This window comes from Mauremys mutica, chromosome 13, assembly GCF_020497125.1.
Source record: "Mauremys mutica isolate MM-2020 ecotype Southern chromosome 13, ASM2049712v1, whole genome shotgun sequence".
Classification (NCBI taxonomy): Eukaryota; Metazoa; Chordata; order Testudines; family Geoemydidae; genus Mauremys; species Mauremys mutica.
The window spans coordinates 26,542,562-26,566,083 of NC_059084.1; the positions used below are offsets into that span (position 1 = coordinate 26,542,562).

Genomic DNA, 23,522 nt, shown 5'->3' on the forward strand with positions numbered 1-23,522 from the left:
ACTAGCTTCTTCCTTTTCCCCTCACACTACATGCTCATAACGCCCATTGGTGTCATTGGAAGTTGTGCACCAATAGCTAGTTGGTGCATGAGTGGTGGATCAAAGTCATGGGGCACTAGCATTGGTTGTTTTGCATACTGGACACCTGTTGCTGACTGAGTGGTGAGTGACTCATAATGTGTATGCACTACAAACAGAATGCATTGCAGGGCGTATGATACTGCGGCATGGCTTTTAACTCATTCAAGTGTGTAAAGAGACGCTGACTAACAAAGGTCACAGTTCAGTGGAACGCTGGGAATCTGTGGGGCCGAGTAATGAGCAGTGTATCGTCTCTAGAGGCCTTTCAAAATGGTGATGGGACTGTACATGTGAGTAAATAGGTAGGTAGATGTGAGTTCACAGGCATGTGTATGCGCATACATGAGTTTCCATGTGTGTTCATCAGTATGTGTGTGAATGTGTGTCTACGGGTGGGCATGCATGTTCATCTCCTGGGTGTTTGCATACTGCACCTGCATGTGAGCATTCAAAGTATGGTCTCTTTTAGATGTATTCTTCTGATTTTCTAAGTCTGCTGCCTTACAAAGTTACAGTGGTAGCAGACGGCTGATTAGGGTGAAGAGCGTAGCAGTGACATGGCCGATGGTGTAATGATTCCAAAAGAGAGATCTACACAAAGAGAGTTATGATCTGACTTCTCTGCAGTGCTGCATAGCTTTCAGAGATCAAGGACCCTAGAACGGCAGTAACATCTGCGCATGGTCAATCCCTCCCGCGATGTTCAAAGAGAGATCATATTTTTCTTGAGACGAGGGTCATGTCCTGCACCACTGAAGTCAATGGCAAAATCTCTATTGACTTCAGTGCAGCAGGACCAGACCCTAATATATGGCAATCAGTGAGGACTGGAGATCTATTCCTAGCTAGCCACACGTTGCCAAGTAAAGTCATAGTGGTAGCTCAGAAGTCAATATGGTAATGAAGAAAAACACTTGGTAGGGCTTTAAGGAGACAAATTTGTACCCAGAAATAATTTTGTCAGCAATTTTTATGCCTGCAATGTATTCCTGGTATAACTGGTGGGACTTAGACGTCTCTCCCATATTTCCCTGTGATAGAATCAGAGTGCTAAGATTTTGATCTCAGAACAATCCAGCCTTGAAAAATTGTCATGAAAATGTTACCAGCCCAAGCACAAAATTTGCAAACCAGCTCATTACCAGGATGACTGAAAAAATTCTAAAGGTATTTTATCCACTCATTAAAAATGAGCAGGACAACAGAATTGTGCAATCACATTATAATTCTGGACAAGTTTGATTTGGCATTATTTATCCCAAAAGGATATAAGCCACCCAGAGCAAAGGTCATTATGGAAAGGGTCTTGTGAGTTATCTTAGGATTGATTCAAGTAGGAGGTATTATTTCTTCCTTGAATAGCATCTTGAATAGAGCCATCCTCACATTAAAGCGTCTTGATTAACTGGATTTCAGGAAAATAAAGGGAGAGAAAATCATGCTTATTGATTTGGGTCCTCGATGCATAGAGCTCAACCAGCTGTTTCCATGTTATTCATATTTATTGAGTTTTTGAGTCTCCTTGAGGGGGACAAACCGTAGATCAAAACTTGCTGAATGAAAGAAAGAGGTAGAAGATCAGATTCCAAAACACCACCAAGAGTAAAATAGATGTGGTGCTTCTCTCGTGACAATTACCCTGTTGTCTTTACAAAATGCAATTGCTCTAGGATTCCTGAGCATGTCAGAGATGCACCCTTGGGCCCGCCACTATTCCTAATTCACAGTTTAATTCAAGAAAGTCAAAGAATCAGCTCAGCATCACCTCAACAAGAAACAAAGGCCCAGCCTCCATGGGACTTTGCACAAGTGTAAAGATCCACCCACATTAATCCAGTTTCAGGACTGGGCCCAAACCTTGGATTTCACTGTGGCCTAGAATTATGCACACAGGTATGTGCACCCATTTTTACACCTGATTTTTGTGTACAATGCGGTGCTAACAGGTCCTTTGCACCCACAGGATTGTGCATGAAGTCATACTAAGGCCCTGATCCAGTGCAGCTCTTAAGCATGTCCCTATCTTTCAGCATGTGCTTTAAGTCCAGTTGACTTCAGTATGAATGAATCACATTCTTCACGTGAAGCACATGCTCAGATGCTTTTTTGAATAGAAATGCTTTGCTAAACTGGGGTCATACTTAAAGTGTTTCGCTACACTGCGTTTTCTAACCGGTCAAACAAACAAGCGTGCAGTTTTGCACCCAAGGTTCTATTTATCTGGGTATTCAGGCCTGTAAATTGGGCTGTTTTCTTTTTGTCCCCAAAAGCCTGAGAAACTCCCCCATCTAATTTTTGTGACTCAGACGGTTTTCCATCTGCTGGCAAAAATGTTCTTTTTTTTAAAATATATTAAAAAATCCCAATAAACCGTGATGTTAAAAAAGATAAGAATCTACATAATTGCTCCTGAGCATGGAGGGGCTTTTCAGTTCATGTGGGGTGTTTAGTGAGAGAGACAGATAAACGAAGACATTAGGTAACAAACCCCCTCCATTCTCGACATGCAGCACTTTGTACTTTTCAGTCTATACATCACAGGCAGCAATAAATTAAGTTAGTTAGATAGATAATTTAATTTCTTTTGATTAGGTGCCAGAAATAAGCCATTGGTGAATGACAGAGTGTTTTAATGAGTCCAAAGTCTATGGAATCTTTTTTTCCCCTGTGTCAATTATAATTTCAAAGCAAAATTCCTATGAGACCAATTTATTGGGAACGCAAAGAGCCTTTTGTTCTAAGGCTCCCAGGCTGCAGTGTGCCCTACCTGACCCTGCATCTGTTTGCTTTGCAGTGATTCTGCTTACTCAGATAAGATGCTGAATGCCACCGCAGAAAGCTCTGGGGAGCAGATCTCTCTTCCTGGCTCACAATAAACATTCTAGTGCGATTACTTACAAAAAAGATAAATAACCTGCACAATGAAGACTCTTCACTGATTTCTGAAGCTCTCCTGGGATTTCTAGAATAGCGTAATGTAGAATTCCTTATTCGTGTATTGCAAGAGCCCAGGTTATTTCTGAGTATGCACAACACGCTGTGAGAGAGATCCTCAGCTAGTGTAAAGTAGTGTAGATTCACTGGAACTTGGCTTGATTAACACTAGCTAAAAACCTGGCCCTGTATCTAAAAAAGATACATTCCCAGGGCTTTAATATTCTACTTATGCTACAGAAAGGCCGCATGTTTTGATTTCCTAAACAGGAGCTCATTGTTATACAGTGGTGTTCACCCTGAGGGCACATGGAATATAAAGGCTCCAGAGCTGCTCTCTGCCCAACCGCAACGACAGAAAATATTTATTTACGCCATCACCTGTGCACAGGATCTCCTCACCTTACCACCCCATTGTCACATTGCTGTTCAGCCAATATCTTGACCTTTCCTTGTCCCTGACCCCAACTGTGGACTCAGCACTTCGAGGTACAGAACAGGTATGAGAGCTGAGGGTGCTCAGCACCTCGCTGGATTGGGGCCTCAGGCTGTAACCTCTCTGGGGCAGTGACCCTGTGATGTCTTTAACAGACTGTGCAGTGTCAGGTGCACCTGTGGCATTTATCAGTCACATCTAATGCTAGTAATAATGGAAACACCCTCAGTATATTGTGTGTTCCAATGATACCATATCTGTTATATTTACACTACAGCTGGAATCAAACTTGGAATTTCAGTTCCACTGGAAATTCCAATTTTACAGAAAAAAAAATTGTTCAGAATCAGTGCTTGTGAACATTTGACTCTGGATCTCTTTGTGTCGTACCAGTCCTCTCTAGCCAGGATGCCATCATTCAATGCTTGGGCTTTTTCATCTTCCTTCCTATGTGAACCATTTAAACGGAGTCTGCAATTTAACAATTCCAACCCATTTCTCCAGTTAGTCAAGATTGGGCTGTATTTTAATTCTATCCTCCAAAGTATCTGTGATTAAGTATCTTCCCACCTTCAAAGCCCAGCATCACTATCCACTCTGTGCTTCAGCAGAGGAAATGATGAACAGGACTGGGCCCTGTGATATCCCATTGGACACCCACCTCCCAATATAACACTGAGTTCCACTCAGCCCTGGCGTAAAAAGATCCAACTTCACTGAAGTCAATATAGCTCCTCTAGTTTACACCAGCACTGAATTTGATCCTCCGTGTTCAGGTTTTTTTAGCCAGGTGGGAATCCATGTTATAATAGTGTCATCCAATCCGTATTTCTCCCATTTCTCAATAATAATGCCACGTGGAACATTATCAGACCACGTACTTAAAGGCCTATGAAATAGGTGAACATTGTAAAATGTGGACTAAATGGATGCAACTGCAAAACGTAGGCACCATCCAACTGGATTAGACCCACCTAAACCAGCATCTATCTCTGACAATGGCCAGCATCAGATGCTTCAGAAGAAGATGCAAGAATCCTGGCAGTAGCAGATGTGGGGTAATCTGCTCCCCACATAGGACTCCTCCTAATCCCTAGCGATTGGTATAAGGCCTGAAACCTCTTCATAATTTTTATAGCAATAACTACCATTGCTGGATGTTCTTGTTATCCACATAAACACCCAACTCCTTTTTGAATCGTGCTAAATTTCTGTCTCCGTGATATCATGTGGCAGTGAGTTCCACAGATCTATTATGTGTGGTGTGAAAGAGTATTGTTTTTATTGGTTCTGAATTTGACAACTTTTCATTTCTGTGAACATCCCCTTGTTTTTGAGTTAGGAGATAGGGAGAACAGAAGTTCCTGATCACCCTTCTCTAAACCATTCATTATTTAATATATATTTTTATGTCCCCACTTATTTGTCTACTTTCTAATGTAAACAGTCCCAGTCTTTTAAATTTTTCTTCATACGAGAGTTTTTCCAGGCCCTTGATCATTCTCATCACCCTTCTCCAAACCTGCACTAGTTATCCTACTCCTTATACATCCTAATGTTTTGTTTGCTATTTTGACTACAGGTGCACACTGAACAAAGATCTCAATTGAACTGTCTACTGTGAAGCCAAGATACCGTTCCTAAATTGACACGGATAATTTAGGAGGCTGTCAGGTGTACAAACAGTTTACATTTTTCCCTCCAATGTGTATTATTTGCATATGTTGACATTGAACTCCATTTGCCATCCTGTTGCCCTTTCACCTAGCTTGGTTAGGTCTCTGTGACGTTCCTCACTTTCCTCTCTGGTCCTGATTAAACTAAATAAGTTTGTTTCATCTACAAAGTTTGCTATATCACTGCTCAATCCCCATTCCAGATCATTAATAAATACACTGAACAACACTGGGCCTATCGAACAACACTGTATCTACTACAGAACTTTGAGGCACCTGCTGTTAACCTGTTGCCATGATGAAAATTGACCTGTTAATTCTACTCTTGGTTTTCTGTCTCTTAGCCAGTTTTTGATCTGTGACAACACTTTGCCTCTCACTCATGACTGCTTAGCTTCTTTAGTCACTTTTTGTGAGGGGCCTTGTCGAGAGCCTTTTGAAAGTCTAAATAAACTATGTCAGTGAGATCTCCTTTATCCACTCCTCTACTGACATGGTCAAAGAATTTTCACAGGTTAGTTCGACATGGTTTCCCTTTGCAAAAATTATGCTGGTTTGAGCCTATCTTGTACAGTGCCTAGCACTTTCTAGTGTTATAGCAATAAAAATAATAATAAATAATAGTTATCTGCCCATGCAAATGTAACACGGACAGACCCTGGTCGTCATTGGGTGGGATCGAACCTGGGACCTCGGGAGCTAAATGCAAGAGCCTCGACTGCCTGAGCCAAAAGCTGTAGGCCTGTTAGCTAAGGCTGTAGAGCAAACTTGTTAATCTCTCTCACTCTAAGTGGTCTCGGTGCCACTAGATGGGACAGAACACCACACCCAGGAGGTGTGTGGGTAACACAAACAAATGTGTGTGCCTGAACCTTTGCTAACTGCATGCACAGCTACCCATCTGGAAGTACAATTACTCAGCTTTGCATGCCCTCTTACAGGACCGTAGCACACACAAAATGCGAAGTGCAATAATCTCGATTTACCCAGTACGTGGAGCTTTGAAAAGGATTCCACAATGGTTTTTACTAAAAGGAAGGTAGTCTACATCTCCTTTATCTACTAAAGGTGCTAGTCCCATCAAAGAAAGAAATGAAGTATATTAACTAACTTAATTACACACACACACACAACCCAATATTAACTATGCAACTCATTTGACATAGGTCACTGAACAGCCGCCAGATGGCAATAAGATTCAGATCTTGTTGACCTGGGCCAGATGCAAGCTGAAACCCTTTTGTTGATATGCTCTGCCTAGCTATTGCAGCAGTATCCTAGCTGTGATTTTTGATATCAGATATTCTGAGGTGAGCTAAGGAAGGAGCAGGGTGAACAAAGCAAAACATTTTCTGTGACCGTGTGCTTGAATTTTAAAAGGAATTTCAGGCTCACTTCCCTTTTTGGTTTCCACAGGCAGTTGAGAGATTGATTTTTACTGGCAAAGATGTTTGCTGAAAATGAATTTCAAAGTCACATGCACAAGTGTTCATGGAAACCAAATCTGAAACCAGGAAGAGCATTTCCACTAGAAGCAAGTATTCCCTTAACCAATCAGAGAACTGCAGCAATACCATGTGACTGACCTAGTAAACAACACAGCACTCACTTTGAATATTCACGATCGGTCCAAAGAGTGAGCATTTTGAATAGACTTTTACCAAATATATGTGAATAATGAATGAATCTCGGGAAACTGCAACCTGTTAGTGGATACTCCGTGAGCAGAAAAAGAAGCAACACTGAGTGAACAAATTCTGCTGTGAACTATTTGTTCAGCTCCCAGATTTAAGGGCTCAGTCCTGCAAAGTGCTGAGCACTCTGGCCCCAGTCCAGCAAAGCATATAATCAGGTGCTTAATTCTAAGCACAGGAGCAGCCCACTCGGCTGCAATGGGACTGCCCACATGCTTACATGTTTTGCTGCATTGAGTCCAGAGTGCTCAGCCCTTTGAAGGATCACTCCTTAAATGTGGAGCCCAAGAAGGAATTCAGATTAGATTTTCATGCACCCTATTTATCTAATGCCCTACTTCATTTAGTTTCACTCCCAAAGTCCTGTACGCTATTGGTGTTATGTTCAAAAGAGACAGACTTAATTTCCTGCCCCCTCCCCGCTTTTAAATCTAGACCTGAAATCTGAGGACGAATCATATTGTCTCATATTTTCTGTTTAAAAGAAAACTCTAAACAGCTGTGTTGCATCAAAGGAGAAATGTGGCTGTGACTGGGGCATTTTGACTGACTCCACAGATGCCCAGAAAGATCCATGCACTCCAGCAGAGCTTTCGTGCTTGGACAGCAGGTAAGAGGAGTGGCCCTGCAGACAGCTAGATCCGAGTGAGCAATAACCATTTTAAAATCCATTGGAAACTTCACTGGGTGCTAAGCAAAGCACGAGAGAGAGATGTTGATCATGTTGTGACACCCTGGCACCCCACTATTCACCACTGTCGTGTGATTAGGATATGTTTTGTACAAAGTGTGCCTCGTGAGGCGTCATTCTAAAAGTCTTGATCTGCTAGACAATAATATCTCGTTGGATTGTATGTGCTATCATCGTATGTGAAGTTATGAAGTTTGGCTCTGCATGTGCTACTGAAACATGTTGTGAGGTTGAAAACACCCACAAGCAGCCTTTCAGGTACAATAGTAAAAAGGCCAAACAATGTTAATGGCTTATTGAGGAAACGCACACAAGCACAAGGATTACCCCAGGAACTGTGTGCAATAGAAACCTCTCAGAGATAGCATTACACAATGGGAACTGTTTGACCCAGGTCACAACAAAAGATCTTTCCAGCAAGTGGGAAGAAGATATAAAAGGGGGACAATGACATCATGATGGGACCTCACTCTCCCTACAAACACACACTTGGAACACCTGAGGGGCAAGGACTGAACTGTGGGAAGTGATGGTCCCAGGCTAGAGGGATTTTTAGCCTGTGTATGAAAACCTGGGAAAGCCAAGCTGCAAAGCCAAGGCAGCTTGTGCCTTAAGAATCTGCCAGCCTGTTTATCACTCAGGGTAAGAATTTGCTAATTCATATCCTACCTATCTAGTGTGTTCAGCTCAGTTTGTGGTTTTGTTTATTTACTAAGGTAATCTGCTTTGATCTGTTTGCTATCACTTATAATCACTGAAAATCTATCATTTGTAGTTAATAAACTTGTTTTGGTTTTGTCTAAAACCAGCATGTGTGTAAATTATAACTTGGGGCAGAAAGCTGTTGCATCTCTCTCTCCACACGAGGGAGGGGGGCGAATTTTATGAGCTTACACTGTACCGCTTCCTGTGCAGCACAAGACAGTATAACTTTGGGTTTTCACTACGGGGGGGGAGGGGCCGGGGGTGCCTTAGCAACTGGGAGGTGCCTTAGCTGAGCCTTCCCGGGCAGAGCGGATCTCAGCATCTGCGTGAAGCTGCAGCTGGGGGTGTCTGTATCTGTGTGTATGCTGGTAAAACAAGCTTGGAGTGCTTAGCAACTTATCACAGCACCACAGGGTGAAAGGGAGCCCAGGCTGGGAGGTTAGGCGGTCTCAGTGGTACCCTAGGTCCAAGTGGCACCCTGCGGGGAACCCGTCACACATGTATAGATCTAATTAGAAGATCAAGGGAGTTTCTGCACAATTTGAAGTTGCTGAATTTGCCCAGTGGACAGGTTGAGAAAAGGGAATTATCTTAGTCAACCACCAAAATACAGACAAATCAACACCTTGTCATCTTGGGCAGACAACACTGACTTCATTCCTGCTATATGTTTCTAATGAACAAAAAGACCATTTAATGTTCACTTGATCTGCAGAGCTGGTCAAGCAGAAACATTTTTAGCCATCCAGGCAGACTGGCTTTAAATGTGACCTGGAAGTGTTGATCAACCAGGCAATGACATAAAGTTCAGTGGAGTTTAATCTTTTCTGAATTCACTTTTAGAACATTTCCTGCTCTTCCTACATGAAGCACTAGCCCAGTGGTTCCCAAACTTGTTCCACTGCTTGTGCAGGGAAAGCCCTTGGCGGGCCAGGCCGGTTTGTTTATCTGCTGCATCCGCAGGTTCGGCCGACCGCGGCTCCGAGTGGCCAAGGTTCGCTGCTCCAGGCCAATGGGAGCTGCTGGAAGTGGCGCGGGCCGAGGCACATACTGGCTGCCGCTTCCAGCAGCTCCCATTGGCCTGGAGCAGCGAACCGCGGCCACTGGGTGCCGCAATCGGCCTGACCTGTGGACACAGCAGGTGAACAAACCGGCCCGGACTGCCAGGGGCTTTCCTGAACAAGGGGCGGGACAAGTTTGGGAACTACTGCACTAGCTTAAACAAGCTGTAATTTAGATTATGTCTCTAAAACTGCTACTGAACTGGGGAAATCAATCTGCACCTCACCTGCATAAAGATGGTGGGGCAGGGCACATGTGCAATCACTGATAGTGTTATTTACACAGAAAAAAATAAGCAGGGCCTGGCTGAGAGCCAGGATGGACCTCGTGCCAGATGGAACCCAAATCTCATATCAGCTGATAGGGACTGATATGTGATTGCAAGGTGAAACAAACAAGCTCAGTAATTCCTGAAAGAGTTTCCCAAAGACAGACTGCCGTCTAGCTGATCAGTACATCACAGCACATATACTGGTATCTACTGCAATGAATCACAAAGGGTGGCATTTTCAGAGTACTGGCCCCGCTCTGTTTCCAGTCAAGTCAGTGGAAGTTGACTTCAGTGGGAGTTAGGCCAATGCTGAGTGCTTCTGAAAATTGCACCTCTATCTGTGCTACATGCAAGCCTACCTTCTACTAGACAGCCCCTTGTGGTGGTGAAAGATAGGCCATGTTTAAATCTCCCCATGGCATAGACATGTGCATCCTATTCTATGTTGGAAAATACCACTGCCTCTGCTTCTGTAAATGCTGCAAGTTCCTGCCACATGTTTCAACCTACCTACCTGGAAGATATTTTCATTTTTGAATGTGAATATTAAATGCAAAGAGACACTGTCAATTTGAAAATAATATTTCTGCCTGAATGCTTTGCAGCGACAAGGTGGGGGAGGTAATATCTTTATTTGGACCAACTGCCGTTAGTAAGAGAGACAAGCTTTCAAGCTACACAGAGCTCTTCTTCTAGCTTTGTGCAGCTGGAAAGCTTCTCTCTCTCTCTCTCTCTCATTAACAGTAAGTTGGTCCAGCAAAAGATATTGCCTTGTCTCTCTAATGTTTTGGGACTGACACGACTATAACACTGCGTACACCAATGAATGCTTTGCACACAGTCTTGCTACACGTAACAACTGTATTCACTAAAACGGAAAGAAGCTAATGTACAGATTCATTTTTCTCCATGTTTCAGTTTACTTTGTTCATTTGAACTCACTTGGGCCCTGAGTCTTCATTTACCCTAAGTCTCCTTGCAAATTTATCCCCAATCAGAGGCCCATTATGCTGCCAGAGTGGTGTAAAGAGGCCTAGAGTAAATGAAATCAGACTCCATGTTTCACTTGTTCCATGTCTTAGTTTCACATAGTCATGTAGCAAGTGGTAGGAAGGGTGGATTAGTGGCTAAGACATTGGTGTGAGGTGCACGAGCCTAGGGTTCAATTGCTGATTTAGCCACAAACTTCTTGTGTGACCCCGGACAAGTCACTTTGCCCCAGGCCTTAATTCCCCATGTATAAATTGGGGCAAATATTTCCATACCCCACAGTGCTGTTGAGAGGTTCAAATCCTTTAGTGATTGTGTGGCACTCAAATACTGTGGTGATAAGGACCCAGAGAAGGGGGAAACTAAGTGAAATGGCTTTTATATGTAAGCAGGGTCCAAATGAACTCTCCTATGACAGCTAGTTGGGATGGGGGAAGAGACTTCAGGAGCAAACTGTATTTACATGAACACACCTACTCTGTGTAGGTATCAAGCAGACAGGAGCTGTGTGGATCCAAGTGATCAGCTTTGGCTGGTGTTGGGTTACAAATCACTTTAGTACTGAATGCCAGACTCCTGGGAAGGTCAGAGGGGTGGGAACTGGTGTCCAAGCCAGGCGGTGTGGCCTCTTCTGCAGGGTCTTCAGTCTGATTTAACCTGTTCTGCCCCACTGTTCAAAGATAGACCCAGTGGTGAGCTGGAGCCAGTTCCCACCGGTTCGCGGGAACCGGTTGTTAAATTTAGAAGCCCTTTTAGAACCGGTTGTCCCGCGAGGGACAACAGGTTCGAAAAGGGCTTTTAAATTTAACAAAAGCCCCAGCAGCTCCCCGCCATTCCCCTGGCCCCAGCTCACCTCACTCCACCTCTGCCTCCTCCCCTGAACACTCCCGAGGCTTCTCCTCCCCCTCCCGGGCTTCCCGCGAATCAGCTGTTCGCGTGGGAAGCCTGGGAGAGCTGAGAAGGAAGCAGCGGCTTCCCGCAGGTGAGCTGGGGCAGGGGGGCGGGGGTGCGAGGAGGGGTCCAGGTGCCACACGGCTCCAGCCTGGCCCCCGACCCCATCCCCGGGCGGCGCGGCTCCGGCCCAGCCCCGGCCAGCTGGGCGCCCTGACTCCGGCCCGGCCGAGTGCCCCGGATCCAGTCCCAACCCCGGCTGAGCAGCCCGGCCCGGCCCCGGCCAGGCCCGGCCTCAACCTCCAGGCAGCGCAGTAAGGCGGCAGGGAGCATGGAGGGGGTGTTGGATGGAGGGCAGGGGAGTTGGGGGGGTGGATTAGTGTCAGGGTGGTCAGAGGGCAGGGAACAGGGGGATTGAATGGGGGCAAGGGTCCTGGGGGGGCAGTCAGGAAGGAGCAGGGGTTGGATGGGGCGGCAGGGGGCAGTCAGGGGACAGGGAAGGGGGGTGGATGGGGCAGGGGTCCGGGGTGGGGCTGTCAAGGAACGTGGGGGGTTGGATGGGGCAGGAGTCCCGGGGGGGCAGGACTCCCTCATGAAGTGGAGGAGGAGGGAACCGGTTGTTAATATTTTGGCAGCTCATCACTGGATAGACCTAAATAGGCTTTATTAGGAGCCTTTTGTTATTTCAAGTACTCAATAAGAGCTGAAATCACTTATGGAGGGGCAGTGTTTCTGCCCAGCCTGGTGAGAGCTAAAAATCACTAAAATACTGATCTACAGAGGTCACCGTGGAGAGGTAGGTGGCAGCAAAAGGTAACTGACATGCAGCAGGTGAAAGCAGTGAGTAATTGGCTGGTGAAAGTGGCAAGGAGGCTGTGGCCAGGAACAGCGGCTGGTGGGGCAGCCCGCAGAGAGGAACTGTGGCTGGCAGGGTGGCCAGCCAGAGCAAGTGCTCACAGGGTGAAGCAAGCAAGGTGCTTTCTTCCCTGGGTGGGAGGTGAACTCACACAGAAGGCACCTCTGAACCCTGGATCCCCACTGACCAAGACAACCACTGTGAGTGGGGTGTGCTGAGGGAGCAGAGAGGGACACAGTAAAGGAACTTTTGGTTGTAGAACTCAAGAACATGAGGCGGAAGGCACTGCTCACATGCTCTAGGGTGGTTGTTCTGCTCACAGTTTAATGTTTATGAATCTGGCTTGTGGCATTTTCCCTAATTAATGTCGGGTGACTTCCCTCCTTTCATTAAAAAGTTTCTTTTCTAAACTCAGACTCTGTGCTTGTGAGTGGGGAAGTTTTGCCTCTCAGAGGCACCCAGGGGTGGTGTGTAATTTTCCCAGGTTACTGGGTGGGGGCTTGAGATGGTTCTGTGTTGTACTGCTGAAAAGGAACCCCTATACATTGAACCCGGCCATGATTGCTGCCGGCTCCACCTGGCAGAAGCGTTACATATAGATATCAACAAAGGAGCAGAGAAGCTCTTATAAAGCATTTCTGAAGATTTTTTTAAAGTCATGATATAGTGGGCCTGCTTCTGCACCATTCTGCACTCTGTGAAATCACTTACACCGTCCTGATTTGGGAATTTGCGCTGCTCTACGTGACTGCACAGGGTGCAGGGTGCTAGAGATTCAGAACTACAGAGGGCAAGGTGGCAGAGAATCAGGCTCACAGTTTAAAGCGGGAGCCATCAGAAAAAGGACATGTTTGTAATTAGTATAGTCTCAGCCATCTGCTGCTTTGGAGCAGATGTCAACTATTTACCAGAAGTCAAGAGAGATTAAACGAGGAGAGGGGAAGAGTAGACCAAGACACTGAAAACAACCTTTGACAAGTGACCAAGGCCAAGGACAGAGATTTAGAGAGGGTTGGATTAAGCTTTAGCATTATCCGATTTAAATCCTCAAGAGCAATTAAATTAAACTGTGGGATATCTTGACTGCTACCTCTATCAGGACTAAATGGTCACGCAAAGGGGAGCAGCTTTGGACAATTAATTAAATTACAGGGAAAAAACCCAGATGTGCCTGAGGATCCCATTACATCTACAAAGTAGGGCAGGGACTGTTAGCAGAGGTGCTGGAATCCTTCAGACGAAGGAGGTCCCCTAACGGAGGGTATTATGAGACACATACAGAGAGCCTCCAACAACAAACACACCCTTGCAAAATCAAGCTTAAGACAGAGCTCCTTTAAGCAGTAAGACCAGGTAAATATGCCCAATGGCCTGTGATGGGATGTTAGATGGGGTGGGATCTGAGTTACTACCGAGAATTCTTTCCTGGGTGCTGGCTGGTGAGTCTTGCCCACATGCTCAGGGTTTAACTGATCGCCATATTTGGGGTTGGGAAGGAATTTTCCTCCAGGGAACATTGGCAGAGGCCCTGGGGGTTTTTCGCTTTCCTCTGCAGCATGGGGCACGGGTCACTTGCTGGAGGATTCTCTGCACCTTGAGGTCTTTAAACCACGATTTGAGGACTTCAGTAACTCAGACATAGGTTAGGGGTTTGTTACAGGAGTGGGTGGGTGAGATTCTGTGGTCTACATTGTGCAGGAGGTCAGACTAGATGACCATAATGGTCCCTTCTGACCTTAAGTCTATGAATCTATTAATCTAACATGGTATCATAGAATTGGGGTGGGGGGGGGGAGGATTACAGCCTGCTTTGAGTGGCCTTAGGAAGCAGAAAGCTGGAGAGTGAGTGACTTTAACCTCTCCAGAAAAGCAATAATTGCCCTGAAACTGCAACATCTTGACAGGTTTATTGCTCATACAGAATGGAATGTACATGTAAGATTGGGTGACAGCCCCAGGAGAGTCGCCAGGGTTGGCTGATTTGGGGTTTCAAACACCAAGGGACACCACAACTGCAAGTCTTTTAGGGCATGTCTTTGATGGCTCTGGAAGCAAGCCTCCCAGCCCGGGACCACAGACTTGTGTTAGCAGGGCTCATGCTTGTGCTCTAGAAATAGCTATGTAGATAGTGCTTTGAGCTGCAACTTCTACACAGCTAATTTTAGCATGTTAGCACAAGCCTGTAGACCCAGATGCAGACTCGCTACCAGATGCAGTGTAGATATGCCCAGACAGAGTTTAATTCCAATTTACTGGAAAGCTTTGCTCATCACAGAACAGACCGGTGTCTGCAGGGGATACTATGGACACAGTCAGACTCGCAAGTATTCATCAGGGTCCCTCCCAGTCCAAGCTAGTCCTAACATGAAGAACCAGTTTAGTGAAAAACATTGTAATGCAGAAATTTTGGTTTTAACGTTTTGAAACAGACCCATTTTTCAACTTTAAAAACTTATTAATTTAAAAAACATTTGTCCATAATTGTTCTGGAAAACATCCTCAAACATGATAGAATAAGATTTCTGGTATCAAATATCCAGGTTTTTGGTAAATGAAAAATGTTGATACCCATACTGATCCCATTATCAACAAACATTTACATATTTTTTTCCAAGCCCAGTGTATTTTGCAAAAAAAATGAAGTTTCAATGTTGACAATTTTTTGCAAGAAATGTTGGTGGGAAAAAAAGAAGCTATTTCTAAATGAAAACCTGATGACTTCCAAAATGTTTATCAGGTCTAGCATGGAGTACTGGAAGACGGGGACCTTTCAACTGTGGGTTCAGATAGAACGTGTTCCTTCCTGGTAGCAAAGTCCTCTCCTGTTGTCGACTAGGGTCATGACTATAACCCAGGAATGAGTGAGCCTCAACACAGTGGGCTCTGGGGTTTGCTTTGGAGAACTATTTAGATGCACATCCAAAGTCTATCTTAACTCTATGAACCATGTGAGCTGGAAATCTCATAAGAACAGGCATTATTGTAAATGTCTACTGGCCCCAGAAATCATGAAAAGATAGCATCTCTTGGAGTGTTTTGGAACTTCCGCATTCAATCCAAGCACGGAAACAGAAGTGGAAAGGGTATTCATAGATTCCAAGGCCAGGTAGGACCATTATGATCATCTAGTGTGACCTCCTGTATAACACAGGCCAGAGAACTTTCCTAAAATAATTCCTAGAGCATAGAATATTGGGAGGGCAGGGGGTGACTTGCCGAAATATTTCAGAATCACGAAACCAGGTTTGGTTTAAATTAGATGGAAGTTCAGGTGGATGTGGAAGATCTTCTTCTGTCCCTGGTATGTTAAGTGATGATCAGGAAATTTTTAATGAAACGTTTTTCTGTTGAGAAATGCCAATTCATCAAAACCAAAATTTCATGGGAAAGGGTGTCCGTTTCAACCAATCTCCCATTCTGAAACATTTTTGAGAAAAAAAATTAAAACCTTTCAAAATTGTCAAAATGCCCCATTTTGACAGTTTCACAACAAAAAGTTCTGGGGTTTGGCTCAAAAGACTTTTCAGTTAGAAATGTAAGTTCATTTATAGCATTTTTTAAAAAAGGCCAAAATCAAAACAAAATGTTTACAATGACACTAACATTTATTTTCAATAATCAGTTTGCAAAATTTTTCAAGATTTCAACTTTTCATCCCAGTTTGGAATGGGAGAAATTTCCAAAATTTCAAAAAAATGTCAGGAGGCGAGATCTAGTTCCTGCTCCGCTTTACGCATGACATCAGTGAAAGCTAATCAGAAAATGCTAGTTATGTCCAGATGCAATTTTATATATAGCCTCTGCATGCAAAGAGATCTTCTTCTTCCATCCATCAGAGCTTGGAATGGTTCAATTGAGCTGGTTCTTCTTGGGTGTTCTTGCCCTGCTCCATGTTCTATATACCCCAATGAAGGAGATCTGACCATGGTATGACCAATGTATTGAGGGACAAACCATTTCTGCAATGAAAATGATTAGGGGTATGGAACAGCTGCCATATGAGGAGAGATTAATAAGACTGGGACTTTTCAGCTTGGAAAAGAGATGACTAAGAGGGAATATGATAGAGGTCTATAAAATCATGACTGGTGTGGAGAAAGTGAATAAGGAAGTGTTATTTACTCCTTTTCATAACACAAGAACTAGGGATCACCAAATGAAATTAATAGGCAGCAGGTTTTAAACAAACAAAAGGAAGTATTTTTTCACACAGCACACAATCAACCTGTGGAACTCCTTGCCACAGGATGTTGTGAAGGGCAAGACTCTAGCAGGGTTAAAAAAAGAACTAGATAAGATTATGGAAGAGTTGTCCATCAATGGCTATTAGCTAGAATGGACAGGGATGATGTCTGTAGCCTCCTTTTGCCAGAATTTGGGAATGAGCAACAGGGGATGCATCGCTTAATGATTACCTGATCTGTTCATTCCCTCTGGGGCACCTGGCATTGGCCACTGTCGGAAGACAGGATACTGGGTTAGATGGACCTTTGGTCTGACCCAGGATGGCCGATCTTATGTTCTTATGATATTTGCCATTCATTAATTAGACAGAGCAATACTTGCCCCCAAGGACAGTACAGTGAGATGACATGGATGGAGCTGAGGAAGCTGCTATCAAGGACAATCTTTTGGCAATTGAAATATGCCTAAACCGTCCAGTGTGTAAAAGTACCAACCCTGTAATTTGGTGCTGAAAGGGCATATTGAAACCCCATGCAAAGTTATCAGAAATTTGCTAGTGACTATGACACAGCACTGCAAAGGAACCCATTTTCTATCCTCCTATTTATGAATATAGCATTAACCACATAATCAACATGTCACACCTCCGTCATAAATTGATGGGAGAAACTACATTTTTATGTTTATTTACACAGATCTTTCTTTGAAAAAACACTAGAAGACAAACTCTGAGCTCCAGGCAGTTCACAATCTCACTCTGTCCGATACAACCCACATGACAAATGGCCAGGCACAAAAGCAGACAGTGAAGAAGAGAGAAGAAATCAGTGCTGGACGGCTAAGCTAAAGGAGTGTTCGCAGAGCAAATCTCAGGAAAGAGTGTGTGTGGGGGAAATCCCTGGGAAAGGAGGGTAGCGGTGTGAAGGTCTGCAGTGTACAGTGTACACAGTGTAAACAGAGATCACTTCAACTGTGTTTGAATTGTGGAATTGTGGCCAGCTTTGCACCAGCATCACACTAGTGCTGGGAGGGGGCAGAAGAGGGAGTGAATACGAATATTGTATCCAGTTGAGATGAGAGGGTACTTGGGGTTTTGCATCAGCAGAATTAAATATGAACCAGTATTTAACCAAGACACTAGGGCTGACACCCTTGTGCTGAGGGCACACGTAATGTCCAGCGCTGCAGAGAGCTTTCCTTTTCTCTTTTGTCCCCCTAGCTTCCTCCTCCTTGTGAGAGTGGGCAAGCTTATCCCACAGCTGCCATCCCTCTCCTCACTCTGTTCTGCTTTCCCTGTTCCCTTTTTCTTTTTAAATTACCGGGACCTGCCCCAGGCTGCCTCTCTGCACCGGGAGCTGTGAAAACAATCCAATCCTTTTATAGAATAAGCCCCTCTCCCAGGAGGGCATATGCCAAAGCTCCAGGGCTGTTTACTCTGTGCTGGTCAAAGTCACTTTTGCATCCACAATTCATGTCACTTGGACACACACAACACACAAGTACACACAAGTACCAATGCATGATCTGCAGGTGCAGTCAGGTAAGTAAAGGTCCAAGCAGCCTAAATGGCAGATACAAATAATTGCGGGTGTTAAACTGTAACTGCAAATTGCCAGTATAAAACTAGAGGCCAACTTCTGACAATCTAGTTCTGCATTTGTAATAACAACACATAAGAGACTGCGTTGCACTAAAATGACAGACTACTGGAGGTTTAAAGGCAATATTTTTTGCTGCTCACTAATTGCTGTATACTAAGTAAAGAAGCAGTAATTATTAACCAACAATTTTAGAGGTTCCAAGACATAAGAAAACCCAAGGGTGAAAATAGATCCCAAAGACTCGTTCTAACCACTGTTGTGAAAACACAAGAGGTTTCCAGCAGTCTGTGATGCTACTTTCATAGTACGGCGAGGGACCTTAACCAAAAAATTAGCAAGCTTTAACTATGCTAAACATATCACCTTAGGTTAGCAAAGTTTTAGTCAATGTCCAAGCCTTCAGATTTAGACTTTCAATCAAGTGACTAATTACCTGTGCTTTGGACAGCAGAGATCTCAAATTTAATGAGACACTCTTAACACAGAGCTAATGACTTCAGATATCTAAGTGTTCTAAAATCCAGGAAAGGTGATAACAAAGGGAAGATTATGCAAACATACCCCACACTTTAGGGTTTGCTTAAAAGAAACGAGGGTGCACCATCCCTGCAAGTGCTTTGAAATTGTATTTATTATTAGGGGGCAGATCCCGAGTTGCTGCAGATAGGTGTAGCTCCATTGATTTCAACAGAGCCACATGGATTTAAAGCAGCTAAGGGATTTGACTCCATGTCTATGGCACTAGAGTTATGTTCACTTGGGGTCTGCCCACATTGCAATGACAGGTGTGACTGCAGCTACCTTTGGTCTAGCTAATTTGAATAACAATAGCAGTGAAGCTGTGGCAGCACTAGCAACAGCTTGAGCTGTACAAGCCCACCTGGGACTTGTTTAGATATATATTCGAGTGGCTAGTCCAAGCTGCTGCAGCTTTCTTGCTAGCATTATTTGAGCTAGCTAGATCAAAGCTACATGTGCTGCAATCACACGTCTTGGATTCATCCTCCTCTTCATATGTTAAAAGCTAGGAGAACCCAAGTGAACATGTTCAGCTAAAGCAGGAGTGACCCACACATCAGCCATCACACAAACTTTTACAGGGCTCAGAAAAATTTGGATAGCTTTAATTTTTTTTCTTCATTTTCTCAGTTCAGGATCAGAAGCGAAAGTGCCAAAATACTGGGAGAAAGGCTCTATCCCCACCCGGACACCAAACATTTCCCCAGAGAGGCTGTTATGAGACCTCCAGCCCAATGCTCTTCACTCCAGATGTTCTAAGCATCTGAACCTTGGTGTGTTTATGTGACTCAAACATCTCAGCCTTCCGCCTGCTGCATGTCCCCAGGATACCAGAGCAAAAGAAATAATTTCATGAACGCACCAGGGACTATGAACAGGAAAGAGGTACCAAAGATCAATACAGACCTCTTGGTTCAATACCACTCCCCACAAAGAGGTAAAGGCAAAATCAGAGAACATATACCTGAACTCAGGCTGATGTGATACACTCATGGTCACCTACTATCTAGACAGCTTGGGGCAGTGCCACATCAACTGTGGCCCTGATCCTGCAAACACTCCTGCACGTGAGTAGCTTTACATGCTAAAGAAAGGGGGAACATGGGGCAAAGGGGTGGGACACTGAGCTCCTCCTGTGCTAAAAGCTCCCCACTTTTTTCCATGGCTTGAGGGAACAGTACCCCCCCCCACACACACACCTCCTTGGCCGATGTGGTGATAACACCCCTTCTGTTTCATAAATGGTAAGGCCAGAGGAGACTGTTGTTGGAAAATCATAGTGCTAATGAAGCCTTTCCGTATTAGGCCTGAGTAAACCAAAGTTATGTTATGCTTGTCCAAACTGTGTTGGAAAGCTTACAGAACTCATTAGACTGAAGGCCGTGTATCTACCTAAGTCAGCTATTTCGCTTATCAGTTTTGTTTGGCTCCCCAAGTATATGTTGGCTCCCCAAGATTATGCAGCTGTGTTCCCATGTATGTCTTCAAGATATTTAGTACAAAGGGTCAACAGATGTACCTTGTTTCCCCTTCAGAATGACAAATGTATCCTCAACAGCTGTATGTCTCTTGTAGCCCCCACAAAATGATATATGTATCCTGCGTACCCAATTATCCCCTAACAGATACATGTACAGGTTCTACAGGTCAACCAAATGACGTAGACAAACGTAGGCTAAGTTGTTTGTTACTGATTATAAAAAGGCCCGTTCGGACTTGTGGGGTGTGTCTCTCTCTTTGGCACGAGCCGAGATGAGAGCACCCGCTCAGCTGACCGATCAATAAAGATAATGGTACTCGTCTCTCTGATCCTCCGTGCCTCCTTGGTGTAATTAGGTAAGCTCCGGGGGGAAAACGAGCCCTTTTGGCTAACAAATTGGCGACTCCACGCCGGGACTTCTCTCCCTGTAGGAGGCGCGACCGGCGGCCGAGGACGGCTCAGGAGAGTGGCCACCTTGAGCTATTGGTTTGCTCGAGCTCCGGGTCGCCGCAATCGGCCGGGACGGCTACGCCCCCTCCATAGAGAACTCCAAACGACACGGAGGCAAGACAGTACCAGAAGAGGGGAGTCCACCTGCCAGACGTGGCCACTCCGGGCGTGGTAAGTGCGTTACCTCCTGGGTTTTGAGGATTAACGCCCCCGAAGTGAGGGTTGGGACTTTGGGCCCCTAATGGTAAAAGACTGTGGGTAAAAGCTTTCTGGTTAAGGTACCTAGGTTCAGACACGGCTAATGAATAATTCCATTTACTCCACGAGTCTGTGGGCCGTGCTGAACAATTACTGGGAGCAGCCCCAGGGCTGGCTTTTCTTTTTGGTAGGGGTACTTTTGTTTCTTGTTCTATTGGTATGCTGGAAGCCGAAACTGTGATAACCGGGTCTAGGAGTGTGTGAACCCATCTTCTCTCCCCCCCCCTTCCTTTCCGTGTGGGCTACTGACAGTCTGATCATCTCACTGGACGCAAGCGGCGCCGTCTCCCAGAGACTAGCCGATGCTCTTTGCTGAAGGGAGATGTAGGAGAGTCGTAGTCTTCCTTGTGAGTCTCTCCTGTGTGAGTGCCCTGTAGGGAGAGATCCTTAGTTTATGAGCTGCTAGTGCGAACAGGGCAGTGTGTGTGTAAGTGGAAAATGGGTAAGGGACAGTCTAAACATTCCACCTCACCCCCTAAGGGTACCCCAGCATATTATATGTACGTACATTATGGTTCTAAAACCTGCAGGTATTTAAAGAATTGGAATCTTCACACGCATGAAGATCCATCTAAACAATGTCCATTAAAAGGTACTTTCAATCTAAATAAGATCATATATCTCAGAGGAGCTTTTAATCGTCAAAGAAAAGCCTCTGACACAGTGTAAGCAATTTGTCTAGGTATGGGTTAATTTAAAATGCAGCTTGGCAGAGAAATAGAAAGTTGCTTTGTGTTCAAGGTCAAGAAACAAAACTGCTTTTAGCCCCAGCTGGTTGTGGAAAAATAAAGACAGGCAAACCAAAGGCAGTACAAGTTACAGAACTGGTGAGATTACATTTGCAAAGCTTAACTGTTCAGTGAGATCCAACAGTCTGACTTTGTGACGGATGCCGGTGTTGGTGTGGCTTGGTGACACTGGAGAAGCCAGAGGTAGCTGACCTGGACTAGAATCTCTGAAAGAGACACCGCAGGAGATTCCAGGGTGTAAAAAAAAAACCAGCCCTCCCAAGAGCGGAAGCATGTTGGAAATTCTGAACAAGCTGTATACAGGATAATCTCCCGTCCACCTATTCCCCCTTTTCTGAACGTTATATACAGACGTGGCCAGTCTGGACATGTGTGAGTATTAACGTGGCTTAAGGCTTGGGGCATTTATATTTTTCCTGAGTGATGTGGGAGCATTCCCAACACTCTCCATTGTTGTTTTATTATTTGTAATGAAGTTTTAAAATTTGGTTATATGGTGTGTTTTCTCTATCCTCCCCCAATGTCCTGCAGTCCTGTCCTGTCTGATCACCTGACATGAGGGATAAATGGGTAACAGGAATTTGTCACAGTTTGGTGAGCAATAGAGAATGGGGGAACCCTGTAGAATTTACACCATCTATTTGTTTTACCCTTGTTTTATGTTTGTTTTATTTGGTTCTGTTGCTGTTATATGTTGAGGATTGCATAATTAAAGGTGTGCCCACTCTCAGCTGCAGTAAGTCTGAGAACTGGAGAAGGGTTTAGCATTCCTCTCTCCACCCTGGTTGACCGGGAAGGGTGGCAGGTGGATCTACCCCCAGTCGTAGCAGGACTGGGCAATAGAGTAGTTGGAGAGAAGGGACGAGATGTGTACTTGATAACTAGAATTGAGCAATTAAGAGCATAGATCATGAACCAGGCAGCAACTCAAACCTGCGCCAGGGCAAGTTGCAGGCCTTGAGACAGGACTTCCAGTTAGAAAAGGAAGCCCTGGCTAAGCATGTACCAGTCCTTCAGGGACTTGTTAAAATTTAACCATTCGTGCTCAGCATATGCTGTAACAGCAGTGTGTTTGCTACAAGAGGAAATTAAATAGTTAAGGGGCCATGCGTTTTGCTCAGGTGGTGAGCCTCACAAGGGAGGACTCGGGTAATCTTGAGTAAAAAAAATGTTTTAGGGAAAAGACCAGAAGGGGAGGCTAGTTAAAAAGCCCACCCTCCTAGCTAAACTGGTAGTGGAACAAGTTGGTGCCCATGAAAAAAAAAAAAAAAAAAAAAAGGATCGGGCCCAGGCAGGCAGGCAACAGACAGAGAGCTTGGAGAACAGGTTGGAAACTTTTGAGGGTCTAGTGGAAGGAAGGAGTAAGTAAGTGTAAGCATGGGGATTTCAAATACTCAGAATGATATTTGGAATGGTGATTTGAATTGGTAAGTGGCTGTTGGAAGACAGGCAAGTGATTTAAGGGAAGGGCAAGTGATTTTTAAAGGAGAGTGAAAAGTTAACTCTGTAGTTGCTGGAGGAAATAGTAGTTGAACTTTGTAAAGATGCTAAAGATAAAAGTTCTTGGTGGTTTTTTAAATATTTGTAAATAAATTCAGGCAAAGAAATTATTAAATTGCAATCATTTGGCTATGAACAATTTTGTTGAATTAGCTAAAGAATGTATACAGTGCTATGTAAATAAAAATGTATTAGGCTCTAAGGCACTATAAGTGGTGATGTTTTCTTTCAGTGTTTAAAAGCAGGAGTTAAAAGTAAAAAGCAAGCCAGAAAGCATCTGTATTAATGCAAATTATCTAACTGATAAGGTAGAGGCCACTGAAACCTGGGCTGCCTATAAAACACATATAAGAAAATATGGGGTAATTCCCCTGTTTTGCCTGAAATCAACAAGGGTATTTGTATATTTTAAGCAATAATTGACTGCCCAGAAGGGGTAGACCTTTGTTTTTGTCTTTCAGATAATCAAAGAAAACTAATGCCAGCTAAACAG

General features: G+C 44.4%; 1 protein-coding gene across 4 annotated transcripts in view; it reads right to left on the reverse strand.

Annotated features, from left to right (window-relative positions):
• The window catches only part of RALY (RALY heterogeneous nuclear ribonucleoprotein), a 222,734-nt gene that overhangs the window by 107,226 nt on the left and 91,986 nt on the right, over window positions 1-23,522 (reverse strand). The window lies entirely within an intron of this gene.